Source organism: Archocentrus centrarchus, chromosome 10, assembly GCF_007364275.1.
Source record: "Archocentrus centrarchus isolate MPI-CPG fArcCen1 chromosome 10, fArcCen1, whole genome shotgun sequence".
Classification (NCBI taxonomy): Eukaryota; Metazoa; Chordata; class Actinopteri; order Cichliformes; family Cichlidae; genus Archocentrus; species Archocentrus centrarchus.
The window spans coordinates 18,328,613-18,337,492 of record NC_044355.1 but is presented as its reverse complement, the minus strand read 5'-3'; positions in this window follow the sequence as shown (position 1 = coordinate 18,337,492).

Sequence of the window (8,880 nt, the reverse complement as noted above, 5' to 3'; positions counted from 1 at the left end):
ATATATATATATGAGGGGTGGGACTTTAACGCGTTAATTTCGATTAATTAATTACGGGGAAAATAACGAATTAAAAGTTTTAACGCATTTTAATCGCACTTTGCACCGTGGAACGTTTCTCAGTGCGCGAGTTCCAGGCATACAGATTATATCGACGCACAATGCCCAAATTCAGGGGCCGCATCCTTCGAAGGACCCGGCCCACGTAGCCTTCGCAGCCCACGTAGACCGCAGAGACTGGAAGTGAGCAGCTAGCCTTCATATCAGCATCACCTGCCCTCACCTCTGCGTAGCTCATGTCGCCTAGCAACCGTGAGTGCGAAGCACAGCTGTGTAAAAACAGCTGGTTAAACGGAGAACGAACTTTTTCTCCTTTTTGTGGTTTATTTGAAGTCTTTAATTCAAAATAAGCTGTTAAAACAAACATAACACATTTCAACATCAAGGAACACAGCTGAGAGAATGATTAATTTCCAACTATAACAAGTGAGACATTAATGTTGAATAAAACTATCCAGTTATGATGCTTAACTTTAATTTCAGGAGTTTGCTTATCACAGGAGCACTTCCACCCTTTGTTGGTCTGTGTAGCAGACTGGTGGGAAAATAAACAACATTTTGAAGTTTAAGCTTATGTATATTGATTCATTCATCAACCAAACTTAAATTAATAATTATCATGTTAAATATTTAAATGTGATTAAAATGCGAATAATTTCGATTAATTAATTACAAAGCTCCTAATTAATTAGATTAATTTTTTTAATCGAGTCCCACCCCTAATATATATATATATATATATATATATATATATATATATATATATATATATATATATATATATATATAGAGTCATCACTGTCTGCATATTATCTTCTAGGAAAATAATATTTTCTGCATAGTAAATATATGAATACATTTTATACAAGTTTATGTCCATTTAATTTTGCGGTACTCATCCAGGAATGACAGTAGCTCAGGAATGAGGAACAATGGGCACACCTGATGACAATAAAGCACCTGGAAAACTTGCATTAAGGATGAAAGTGTGTCCACTGAAAGGAAACTAAGAATAAAAATAACAATTAAGGGTAAATAAATCATTGGAACATCATTTGCAGGCTTGACAGATGACAGATGTCTGTCATACTAGTGATGACTAATGTTTTCTCATCTCCTACTTCTCTGTGAAACAACTTCGTGAAGCCCCGGAGCTCCAGGTATTCTAACATTTTTCCCCCCCTGTCCTCTGTTTCTCAGTTATACAGCCTGCAGGTGTAAAACTAACCTCTTTGGATTCCTTAGAGCCCCTCTGGTCAAACTGGACTAGCAATCCCAATCCTGCCTCGTTGTGTATTCCACAAAAGGAATGTCCGAGCGTATTCTTTGATAACCCACTTCTGTTCAGGACTCAAGTTACAATAATCCATTTTTGTTTCTGTGGAACTTACATTTGTTATGAGAAATGACAAACTCTTTAGCAATGCCACAGGAGTGGTTGTTGTTTGATAATGGACTATAAACCTTTATATATTTCTACACTTAATATTACCAATGATGTAATGAATAATGTAGATAAGAAAAGGTAGATACTATACCTGGGAATATTTATTTATTAATTATGGAATTTCTTGAAGATTCCCGTAAACCATGAGATCTGTTTATTTAATCACCATTTTTCTTTTGTAAACTCTGTTTGTTGATAAAGCTCTTTGGATAACGAGTGTCAGATATCATTATGCTATTAAACTGTGATCCTAAAGAAACAATGGCACTTTTTTCTTTTGCTAGGAAAAATAATACTTCCTGCATGCATCCTCACTCCTATAAGACCCCTGTTGTGTTATGTGGTAAATAATACAAACACACTTTGATGAGTTCTAGCAACAGTGCAGTGACAGTCTGGTGTAATGCTAAAAACTCTGCCTGGACAAAGCACTTTTATTTATTTATTTCAGTTCTTAAGTGATATCACCATGACAACAAGAAGAAAACTGTACTGAAACATCCTTCAAGAATAGAAATTGTGCATTTACTGTAACTTTTAAATCCCTATCAGCATTATTGCTCCCGCTGCTCTACTTTTCCATGGTGCAAAGGTCTCACAAGTGCTTTGATCTGATTCCAAGGCAACATTTATTATTAATGAAGGTTAAAAAAAAAAATTGACTGACAGGTTTATGTCGATTTATGTACACGTACAATGTTAAGATTATTAAGGCAGACAGCCAGACACAAACCCTGCTTATCTGTGCCCCTGCCTGTATCTCAGTTGCATGGGTGTCACGCAATGGGAGGGTGCATGCGATAAACTGTTTGGAAGAAGTCCTGTTAAATTAATAAAGCCAAAGCACCAAACTCAGCGAAGTATGACATGGGTGTTTCTGTGTTCCTTCTGACCACAGCCCATGCGTACTCTTAAGGAATGTGTGAGTGTCTGCCCAAGTTACACGCCTCACCTCACTTTTTCCAAATCCATACTGAGGAAGACTCTGTTGTGACCCGTGATTGTATGAAACCTTTAAACATTAAAAACGCCTACCCAAATCTACAAGCTTGTCTAATCAGTAAAAGATTAAGAATATTTTATTGTGTACAATCCTTTTTTTTTTTTTTTTTGCACTGTGTGCAAACACATGTCAAGGTGTGCTGCTGTAGATGTGAATGAGTGAGAATCAGAGACGAAAGCCAAAGAACCACATTCCTCTCCCGGCTTAGGGGATTAATAAGTATAATTATGCGTGACATTTGACACTGTTATCCAATGAGATTCACCCCAAAGATCAAAGGTTCTTTAATGACTACGATGATATAAAACGATGGACAAAAGGCGAGATTTGGCTACAGCTTATCAAGAAGGAAGCAGGAAGAAGGAAGTTTCATGACTTTAACTTATTTTCACTTTGGGCATTTGAACCATAAACCTTTAACTCATATTGTGTAGTTAGTTGGATTGTGATTTATTGATATTTTACTGGTTATTCATCCAATCTAACTGCTGCATTCTTTTCACAACAGAACAAGTGTCAGAAATATGGCTCAGATTTATGCACCACATAAAACAGAGTCATAACCATATAAAAACTCAAATTAATCATTAACTAAATCTGTCTGGCAGAATATGCACAATGTGTGATGTTGGCAACAGTTTTTGTAATTTGTAGTCGAATAATAAAGTTTGTGTAAACATTAGTAATGATACCTGTGTCAAAATGATTATATTAATTGGTCAGTAGCCAAGTCGTGTAGATAAATGAGACACATCAGGCTTTGGGGCAGATTACATAAGGCAGCCTGAGCTGTGTGATTTAAATTATAAAATATTATGTACTTTGCTCACTTGCACAATTCATGTCTCGGGTATTAAATTCTTCTTTTATATCAGGATCTGACTCATCTCCACACTCGTGTGTTTCGATTTCACACACGAACACACACACGGGCAGGGCTTCGTGGAAATGTTTAAAGCATGCCAGACGCTGGTGTGCGTGAGTGTTTAAGGTCTGAGTAGATCACCCGGATGTGGTTCTTGTGAATTGAGCAGCTAAGCCTGACTGTTCAGACTTAATTTGTACAGGATTCTCCCCTCACATCTGCTTTGAGTTAGGTCCTGGAGGCCAGCACAGGAGGGCCTAACAGTCTTTCTCGGTGGGGGATGGCAGGAAAATGACTATTGAACTGCACAGAGACCAACAGCATGATGGCCTGAGGCTGGAAACTGGGTTATATAGAACAGGTAGTAACTTTAAGTCCATCTTTCCTTTGATTTTTCAGCTTTCTTTTTCTGAAAGCACAAAAAAACAAACAAACAAGGAAAAAAAAAAAACCCAAAACAGATCAACAATAACAACAAAATCATACAAAACCCAGAACATCTAGAAAATCTGCAGTTCTCAAATTTGTGTCCTGTGTTTGACAGTGTATACAATACACATAGCGACACTATTATCTTTCACACTGCAGTAGAAAAGCAGTTTTGCGCTCTGATATATTTCTGAATAGACAGCTTTTTGGCAATACAGATGCAGTTCAGTTCACTGCTGGAAGCAATTTTTGATCCTGATAGTTTCGCATCAGCATCGAGCCAAGAACAAAGACTCTCAAGATCAGATAAGATGCTTTATTTGTAACAACAAATTTTAAACATTTAGTTTTGAATACATGTATAAATTACACCTATGAAGTCTCCATTCTTTGTGCGCTCAGACACTTGTGCATTTAGTATCCTGCAGGGGCTCTTTGGGGACATAGAGACGCAGTAAGAGGTCATGTCTTCACAATTTGACGAGAAACAGAAATTTGTTATTGCATAACATGAGAGCTGTTTTCTGATTTGTGTGCAACCCATGTCTTTGTTAATAGCTGTGCGAGTGTTAACCCTATCCCAGAGTAGTGGATGTGATTGGTGTTTATTTTCACAGGATACCTGAGGACAACCGTCAGGTCTGCTCAAAGTCCCTGTGCCCCCACCCCCCAGCCCTGTCTCTGGCCCACTCGGCTCAGCTTGGTGGATCCACCTCTGGGCCAGCTCACTGTGAATCAGCCCCAGATGTGGCTCTGGAGTCTGGTGTAGTGTGAAATGTAGACAACACCCAACAAACGTCAAACAGACCCTTGATACATTTCGTCACTAGCTCTGTGAACAACTACAATAGCCCTACAAAACGACACATTACTTATCACCATTGTCAGTGGTTACAAGGATAAGAAGCGCTGTATATACAGTGAAAGCTATAAATGAAATGTAACATCAGCAATAAAAAATAACCTTGTCAGCTAGTTCTAGATATCATCTTATCACTTTCAATGAAATACCATAAGATTTATTTTTCCTTTAGAGTTTTAAGTGAGGACCATTTTAAGTGCAGCTGCTTTAGAAAACACCACTGAAACGCATACTTCATACCTTAATTCCTCTGTCTAGGTCAGATATCTCACATATCAACAGCCCAACACTGTTTCATTGCAAAATCCCTCCGTTTGAAAGCAAGAACTCAAGAGCTATTAAGAGGATTTCCCAGAGTCTTACTAGAGTCAACCTGACATAAAGTGCATCTACCACTCCTACATGTATTTGATAAACAGTCACATAATCTTTCTCCAAGCTGACCTTTATACACATTTAAACTTTAACAGCGTTTTCCCGGCATTCATAAACTTGGATTACTGGCACTAGCAAATCACCCCTCTCCCAAAAAAAATGGGGAAAAAAAGTGACATGGTTTCTTGTAAACTGGTGCTGGCGTCCCATTTATCTGTCCATATCAAGGTGGCATTGAGGCCAGCCTGGTGAATCTTAGTAATTAGTTCCTGAGGGTGTTGTGTAGTTTTGCCAGATTAGTTTTTCAAAAATAGATGAGTAACTGAAGGAGTCGGGTCATGGTTGTGGATGTAACCTTGGTGTTTGTTTTGCTGCGTGGGTACTTTGCCAGGGCGGTGCTCGCCATTGCACATCTCTGAGTAAAACAAAATGATTTTTTATGTGATCAGAGCAGAAGGGAAGCAGCAGCGTCGGGGGCTTCGCGGCTACGTCATGTCGGACCCAGGGAGAAAGCCATCGGTGTTATGTCATGACTGCTGGGGCACTCCACCCTCTTCTCTGTTTTTTTTTCCCCTTCCAGACTCCCCCACCCACAGTTTGTCTTGCCTTTGCTGTATTGCTGTGTGTTTTTGGTTTAGTGCTACAGACATGTTGTGTCAGCTGTTTTTGTATTGTATTGCATGACTGTAAACAAATGTGGCTTAAGAATGAATAGCTCTTGTACCTAACCCTGTGTTCTTGTGTCCACTATGACATCCCCCACTTTTTTTCATTTTTTTGTATTTAATGACCACCTTTAATTTTTTGTCTATCAGCTCTCTGTCCCTACTTGTCTCTCTTATTTGATTTACAACACTGCTCTCGAGCACCACCTGGAAACCAAATGTGAACTCTTACCAGCCTTTCATTAAGCTGAGGAGTGTTGCATTTAAAAGCTCCAGCTAAAGTCTGTATTACCTCAAGGTGAGCATTGCTAACACTTCAATCACAGCACCAAACCCAAAGTAAGACATTGTATTACTTTTAAGAGGTTAACAAGTTATTTAAATGTGTGATTTAAGTTCTAGCGTATTTTTCTTATTTAAAAAAAAAAAATAAAAATCAGTCTACCCTAAGATAAATCTTCAACATGCACATACGGGACATTTTTCAGTTGTCTTTCACTCACACACACACACACAAAATACAGGACTTTAAACAACAGCTACTCAGAACTTTAATGAGGTAAAGTCTTCCGGCTCATGGCTGAGTTGTCAGAGAGGAAACTATCTACTATCTACTGCTCCGATTGCTTGGTGTAATATGGCATGGATGTTTGCTTTGATGTGGTAAAAGTAGCTTTGGAACTATATTTAACTATCGTGTGGAATTGTCCACAGTATCATTACTGCAATAAAATCAGTCTCTTTGACTACAGGACTAAATTACTGTGTGCACAGCAGGTGAACTGATAGCGGAGTAGCTGGCCAGAGGCAAGTATAACCTCCCTCTTACTCCTCAGGCCTTTATGCTTGTGTGGTGAAATTAATTTCCTGATTATTTCTCACACTCTTTATTTTATGGAATATGTTCACATAATGTAACTAATTAACCTCCAGAGAACTGAGGGAAAAACAAAACGCATCTTTCAGTTTAACTCTTTTTGTGACCACTACAGAGGAGATAAGGTCTCAGGAGGTTATAACTTTAGAACTCAAGGCAAATTCATTCTGTTCTTAACCTTTGATATAAAATAGTGTGAGTAACGACGCAGTGAAATACAAGAGTCAAACAGAGGAGGAACCTGTCCAGGCTGTACCCTGCCTCTTGCTCTATGGCAGCACCTTGACCCTGAATTGGATAAGTGGAAGAGGATGGATGGAAGGATGGAAACTGAGGAAGAAATATTCAACAATCCTGTGATCTCATGTAGAACTTAATGTGCCATCTTCTGGCCAAAGGCTGCAAGTAAAACACTTGTGCCAAATTGTTGCGCCACGGGTCAGACGCAGTTTTTAATCTTTGAATCACTGTAATGGAAAATGGTGCAATAACAAAGGAAATGATAAATAGGTCATTGGTTATTGTACGTTAATACATAGTTCACAATGGATGAATGAGTTATTCCAGAATTGGAGGTCAATTAAGGCTTCAAAAAACCTTTTTTTTTCTTTTTTTTAAAAAAGCATCAATATCTGATGTGGCCAAATCTTTATGACATATTTTAATTGTTGTGTGCTATGCTTGGCACAACCCTGTTCCCAGAACCTGAAGTAGATTTTTAAGTCAGTCATAGTCACTTTCAGATATGACTGAACTCATATTCATTTAAGCAATTTTTGAAATATCTGGGATATTGATGTGATCAGTTAAGTAGCAGAGGGGGTTGTTAATGAGTTTCAGCTGCTTTGGTGTTAATGACATTAACTACAGAGGCAACATTGAGACAACACCCCCAAACAGGAATGGTTTTACAGGTGGAGGCCACTGACATTTTTCCCCTCCTCATCTTTTCTGACTGTTTTTTCACTACTTTTGCATTTGGCCAGGGTCAGTGTCACCGCCGGTAACATGATGCGATACCTGGACCCTACAGAGGTTGCACAGGCAGTCCAACTCCTCCAGGATGGCACACCAATATGTGCCATTGCCAGAAGGTTTGTTGTGTCTTGCAGCCCAGTCTCAAGAGCATGGAGGAGATTCCAGGAGACAGCAGTTACTGGACAGGACTGAAGAAGGTCCTTATCCCATCAGCAAGACCGGTATCTACTCCTTTGTGCAAGGAGGAACAGGCTGAGCACTGCACTACAAAATGACCTCCAGCACTGTCATAAGGTATTGGGATGAAATCCTTGGAGCCACTGTCAGACCCTACGCTGCTGCAGTGGGTCCTGGGTTCCTCAAGGTGCACAACAAATCCCAGCCCCACGTGGTGAGAGTATGCAGACAGTTCCTTGAGGATGAAGGAATTGATACCATTGACTGGCCGCCAAGCTCACCTAACCTAGATCCAACAGAACACCTCTGGGACATTATGTTTTGGTTCATCCAATACCGCCAGGTTGAACCTTAGACTGGTGTTTTCGAAGTGTTCCTTTATTTATCTATTTTTTGAGCAGTGTAAATTTATTTGATTCTAAGAGAAACATTTTAACAAAGTCAAAACAAAAGTGGATTTACATTCCATGCCATTTGGTTATCAAAAATTTGGGACAAGAGAAAAATGCAAGTTTAGGGGTGCTTAAGCCTGTTTTATATTTGAAGCAATTTCTTGGACCCACCTTTTCCACAAGTAGGTTTACATTTTGACTCAGGATAGATGTAGTTTACAGAAAAAAAATCATTTTTTTAGTAGTGATGGTGAGATAAAGCTTCATGAAGCACTGACGCTTTCCATCCAATTAGTGAACTTATGGGCCGAAGCTTCATGGCGCTTCATTTGCTCTACTGCGCCATCAAGTGGACAGAAAACGTAAAACAGGCAGTGACTACAATCACCCCGTGGCTTTGGTTTGTGAAGCTTTGAACAGAATTGGACTCATAGGGGTGTACCATCTTGGTCAAAATTATATATATATATATATATATATATATATATATATATATATATATATATATAAAAATGAAAGATGCTCTATCTACTGTCAAAATTACAGAAGTAAAATATTAATAGAAATAGAGTTATTAAAAAAATGAATAACTTAACTCTGAATGTATACAAGAAGTTGGTGAAAAAAAAGATTATTGTTCATAAAGCATTGTGTCATAAATTCATAGAAAGAAACATGCTTAAAAAAAAAAAACTAAAATCAGTATACAAAGTAATTCAGATTTTTTGTTTTGGCACTCCTGTAAAGTTG